General features: G+C 34.5%; 1 protein-coding gene across 5 annotated transcripts in view; it reads right to left on the bottom strand.

Annotated features, from left to right (window-relative positions):
• The window catches only part of fer (fer (fps/fes related) tyrosine kinase), an 88,924-nt gene extending 83,362 nt beyond the window's left edge, over positions 1-5,562 (bottom strand). For 3 of the 5 annotated variants that reach the window (XM_017461953.3, XM_017461950.3, XM_017461954.3), the window contains exon 1: positions 5,442-5,562. The gene's annotated coding sequence lies outside the window, so the exon portion shown is untranslated. Of the gene's footprint in view, positions 1-5,437 lie in introns of all 5 variants that reach the window. The other 2 variants (XM_053676796.1, XM_017461951.3) reach the window with 2 other exon arrangements.
• Positions 5,563-6,000: the final 438 nt, after the last annotated feature.

The following is a 6,000-nucleotide window of genomic DNA, read 5'->3' on the forward strand; positions in this document are numbered from 1 at the left end:
TGAAAGTTGCAATCAAAGAAAATCTCAGGCAGCGTTATAATGATGAGGAGTTACAGCTACTTTTGAACACTGCCACCTACCTGGACCCTAGGTTTAAAAATAGCTTTGTTGCACTTGAGGCTGATGTGAAACAAAGGCTTCTGGACTAAATAAGGGATGATGCTGATGGCAGAGATGGAGCCCATGTGCCAAGAGGAGCAGAGGCTTCAAGCCAAGACAGGCCATCTAAAAAGTCGAAGACTGACTTGAAACATCTCCTTTCAAGTATCCAAGGAGAAAAGAAAGGCAGTGATGCCACAGCAACTCAGGGGCTTTCCACTAGTGACCGTTTAAATGGTTCCTGGCATACAGCAAAATGCCAGAACTCAGTGCTGAGAAGGATCCACTCACCTGGTGGAAAACCAATGGGAGCACATTACCTCTGCTATCAGAGTTTGCCAGAAGGTACCTCTGCATTGCTTTATCAAGCTGTGTTTCTGAGAGGGTATTCAGTACTTCAGGGATTATAGCCAGTGCAAGGCCTTCAAGACTGCCCCAAGATAACATAGATATGTAGGTGTTCCTTTCCAGAAACCTTGAACTGGTCAAGAAAAAGTTCAAGGAGCTATGAAAAGTGATGCCATTTATGTTTGAATCTCGTATCGTAATGGTAAAGCTGTGCCTTAAAAAGAGTTAAACTTTTGTTGAAAGTTGATCGTTTCTGTAATTGATCTATTTTGTAATAGTTTCATTTTATTTATTATTTGAAGGCTATTTATTATTAAAAATTTATTATTATTTCTTTTTTTTGTTATGTGACTGTTGCCACTATTCTTTTTTTTATAATGCTCAAATGTTTAAATGAAGGGATTGATTTTTAAGTATTATTTTATTTATTTTTACACACCCTGGTATCGACTTTGGTATCGAGTATCATGTACTTTTGGTTGTACTGATACAGACAACTAGATTTTTGGTATTATGACATCCCTAATAAGATATATATATATATATATATATATGCCCAATCATTTTTCTGATTGATTGATTGATCATATGGGGGGGGGGGGGGGGCAAACTTTCAGTACCTTTTTTTTGTTTATTTTAAAGAAAATCCACAAACTGAGTGTTACAAATATAAACTTCAGACTAAAACTTTACACAACTGTTTGTCCAAAACAGAAAAAAAAAAACAATACACACACACACACACCAGAATATATATTATTAATTTAGGACTGTAGTTTAATTCGGTGCTTTTTGTGCATAAAAATCGTGCATAAATACTATAAAAAATAATAATGCATAAATACTATTTAAAAATTATATATATAAAATTTACTTTATAGTATTTATGCATTATTTTTATGGATACACAAATATAATTTATTTTATAGTATTTAGGCATTATTTTTATGGATGCAGGTCCTCTGGCAGAAAAACAACCCCAAAACATTAAAGAGCCACCACCATATTTAACTATGGACATGAGGTACTTTTATGGCTACCTCTCTGTAGGGCTGCACGATTATGGCCAAAATGATAATCACGATTATTTTAATCAATATTGAGATCACGATTTTTCATTGATTTTAGGGACAACATATTTTTATTGCACATTCACATTTAAATAAACAGACCGCTGCTTTCACCTCCATGTTGTGCTACATTCCTGCTAATGTACCAATCTTTGCATCAAATTAGACTGGTCCTTAAAGTGCATCATCTCGTAGAAGCAAAATATAAATAAAATTGTACCCAAAATATAGGATAAAGTAAAAAATAAAAATGCCCTCAACCAAATTAAAATATGCAATCAAACTGAACAATATGCAACTAAATTAAAACAATTCAGGCATATGCAGAAAAGGCAATAACAGTTTACAGGAGGAAATCAGCCAAAGGACCCAATAGAGAGGTGCATATCATTTTGTACCGGAACCCGGAAGTTAGCATCACACTGGTTGCCTCAACAAAAACCCAACAGGATTTTCCCATAGGCTTTTGGATTATCGCAAAATATAAGCTCTGTGATCAACAAAAGTTTACAATACTAACATGTTTTGTCCATCAAGATAATTTTCACAAATGAACACAACTTTTATTAAGTTTGAAGCCAAAATACAGTTGCCAGAAATAAACAGCTAACCGTATGCTATAAATAAACTACACCATGGTCGCACGACTTCAACGTAACCATGACCAAGCTTTTTGGGAATTTTGCACAGCATACCTGAACCAGTTTATCTGCAAAGACTTTTCCTGTTCAGCGTGATGGATAAGGTTTAATGTCCCCGACAACGTCTGTAGTCTCATTTAGCAACATGGTATTGTCATGATTTCCCCTCACACAAGCACTGGCGCTCACAATGAACTTCCAGGTTATTTAGTAACATGTGCATATCAGAATAGTGACTACGTTCACATGGACAGCAATAATCTAATTATTTACCTTATTCTGAGTAAGACAATATTGTGATTAAGGTGTTTACATGAGTCGCTTTTAGAATGCTCCTTTCATGTTCCCGTTTTACATGTTATAGAACATAGATTGATTAACAGCACGTCATTACTTCTCAACACCATGCCGTCCGACGTTCCCTCCAGAATTTCACGTATCAACATGCAGTTTGTCTTCGTTATGGCACCGTATACAGTTTTGGGTGTTTTATTTAAAATTTTTACGTACGCTTCAAGTGCGGTTCATTATTTGTCATGCTGTACGTGCAAACAGACAAGTGCTTGAAGTCGTGGGCTGCATCCCAAACCGCGTACTTACCTACTAGATAGTAGCCGAGATACGTGTATTTCGCCTACTATATACATGTATTTCACCTACTATATAGTAGTATCGGACGCAGCTATGCTCTCTTGTTTGCCGTAAAACGGTTGAGCACTGCGGTGTGTGATCGTGTCCTGTAGCAAAATGTGGTGAAAACTCTCACACAATGTTAATAGTGTGATTAAGGTGTTTACATGTCTGTAATACACATCGATAATGTGACAAAAACAGAAATACTCCACGTCTTAATTCGTGTTTACTTCGAGTATAACTTTAATCAGATTAAGGTATATGCTGTTTACATGGTAGTTTCCTAATCAGAGTATTGCCTTAATTGGGTTAATATTGGATTATTGTTGTCCATGTAAACGTACTGATTGTTCTTCATGTAAATGTACTGATTGATAATATTATGATATATAATACTCAAAGCTCAATTATAAATCATGGTATGGCATGGTATTTGGTCTCTGCTTGATATATCACTTTGCTTGCATTTCCTCATTTGTCACTGTGGATAAAAGCATCTGCTAAATGAATAAATATAAATGTAATTAAAGCAAGAGAAGCCAGTTATTAAAGCGTTCAAAATCTGGAATGAGAGCAGCATGGAACAGCTGCAAGATCGTTTAAGACACTAACTTTGACACAAATGTAAATTAAATTACTGAGACTATAACGGATTACATAAATTCTCTGACGACAATGTTACCCACTCAAAGACTATTACGTCGGGTTGGGCGATATGGCCAAAATATAATCACAATATTTTTCTTCATATCAATCGATACCAATATTTATCATGATATACATTCACATTTATACATTGCACATTTTTTTGGAATTTCCAAGTTGCCAGTACTTTGTTACTTTGAAAAGAAAGAAAGATAAATCCTAAATAGTCTCTTCAAAACTGCATTGTGGCCCCAGAGACAATCAATGGGGTTTGAAGTGTACCAAAATATTTAAATATTCATCAATCGTTCATCAATCGAGTGCAGTTGGATATTAATATTAAAAGGCAAGATCATCATTTTAAAGCTTAATAAGAGCAGTCTAGTATTTGAATATGTTTTTAGATATATTTACATTCAGATATCTAAGAATGGGGCAATGGTCACCTTGTGACTGAGGACTGATATTGTTCAGGAGAGAGAAAATTTAGAAAAGCCTGAGTGGACCATTTTTATATTTTCCTTAAAGTGAGAAAGACCTGACTAATTATTATAGTAATTTTACTTGTCTTTCCTTGTCATTCATGACCACTGAATAATTTTCGTACAATTTGAACAAATGATCTCTTTGTTTATTAGGAAAAGCTCGAAACATGCTAAATAAAGCTAAAGTTAGACGGGAGAAAAGTTATGGTATAAAGGAACTCTGGAACCACGTTAACCTATGCAGCATATCATGTCCACACACGTGCAGGAAAAAGAGACAACACGGGCTTATATGCAACCTGAGGGAAGCTCCTAGGGCTCTTCTGCTGGCGAGAGAATCACTAAACCCGTTTCCCTTGATAAGATTTAATAAATAAATGAGGAGGCGGTGCAAGCGCAAAAGCATGATGAGGCATGATGGAAACTAGTGTAGTTTAATTAAAATACTTTGGAGGGATAAACTCGACTTTTCAACATCATATATATCTCAATCTAAATCTTGTATCAAAAATATTCTTTTTAGATGCATATTTTGATTTACTTAGATTATGGTCGTTAAAAAGATGTATACTAGATAGTCGAAAGATGGCGCACCATAGAAGCCACAGCTCTAGCAGCGGATACTCACCGGACGTATTTACTTACGCTGCATGGCAAATCAAAATTGGTTCATAAATCCGATTTTTAGATATTTTTTTTCCCAATGTGTTTGTTCGAACTGTAGTCTATTTTTAGTTTGTATAGTAAGGTCACAAACATGAATACTGTGGAAAGGCACCTACATAGGTGTCGTTGAATAGAAATGTCAAATTTCTTTAAAGTTTGTATTTGAATGACAATTTTAAACTACATTTGCATTTCTTTAAGGAAATACACAGTACTTGCAAAGAGCTGAAAAAACTTGGGGCGGGGGGGGTAGGCTTGCCACCTTGCAAAAATAAGGACAACGACCCAGGCACAGTTTTACTAACCGACCGGAAACTGTTCACTATATTGCTTCTGACTCTTTTTTTTTTAAAATCGTTAAAACACCACTGCGATTATGCAGTCTCTGGTGTAAGTAGCCAACCGCAGCAAAAGACCAAAAGTATCAGTACGCTGCATAATCATTATTACAGTGACCGTCATCACAGTTAGGTTTATCTCGGGAAAGTGATGAACCATCTGCCAGCGTTTCAGTTAACTCTAATGTGAAAGCTAATGGCAGAAATAAAATAAAAAAATAAAAAGCATATTACGTAAATATATACGTAAAGGATTTTGCTAACAGTTAATGCATTTTATATTGCAGAGTGATTGTTGGGTTAATCAAAACACAGACATTACCCAGTTCAATGTAGTACGTTAACATTAGATAGCTAAATAACTAGCAATCCTGCTAACGTATGGCCTTTCTCTTTAGGAAAAAACGAACAGCCAAATCGCTGAACAAAATTAAGAGTGATTATGTAGTTTTCATCCACCAGAACATAATTTTCGTTTAATTAAATACGTTTAATATAACATATGTACTCACTTACTTAAGTGGTTTATTGCATTGTTTCTTCGTGTTTCCTGATTCCTCGGTATTACTCTTTCTTTCGTTCCGTTGCCGGAGTTGGGATTCGGGAGGAGTTTCCGCTCTGGATTAGGAGCATGACGTCTACAGCACTAACCCGAGCCCCTGTTCAACCGCTGCTGTTCATGGGTACGTTGTTGGTATTACAGTTTAAGTAAGAGCAATATTTGTTGGAGTGATACGATGTCAGTTCTGTTTATATATATATATATATATATATATATATATATATATATATATATATATGTGTGTGTGTGTGTGTGTGTGTGTATATATATATATATATATATATATATATATATATATATATATATATATATACACACACACACACACACACACACACACACACACACACACATACATATATATATATATATATATATATATATATATATATATATATATATATATATATATATGTGTGTGTGTGTGTGTGTATATATATATATATATATATATATATATATATATATATATATATATATATATATACACATATATATATTAGTCGTGTGAAA

The sequence above is a fragment of the Ictalurus punctatus genome, chromosome 28 (assembly GCF_001660625.3).
Source record: "Ictalurus punctatus breed USDA103 chromosome 28, Coco_2.0, whole genome shotgun sequence".
Taxonomy (NCBI): Eukaryota; Metazoa; Chordata; class Actinopteri; order Siluriformes; family Ictaluridae; genus Ictalurus; species Ictalurus punctatus.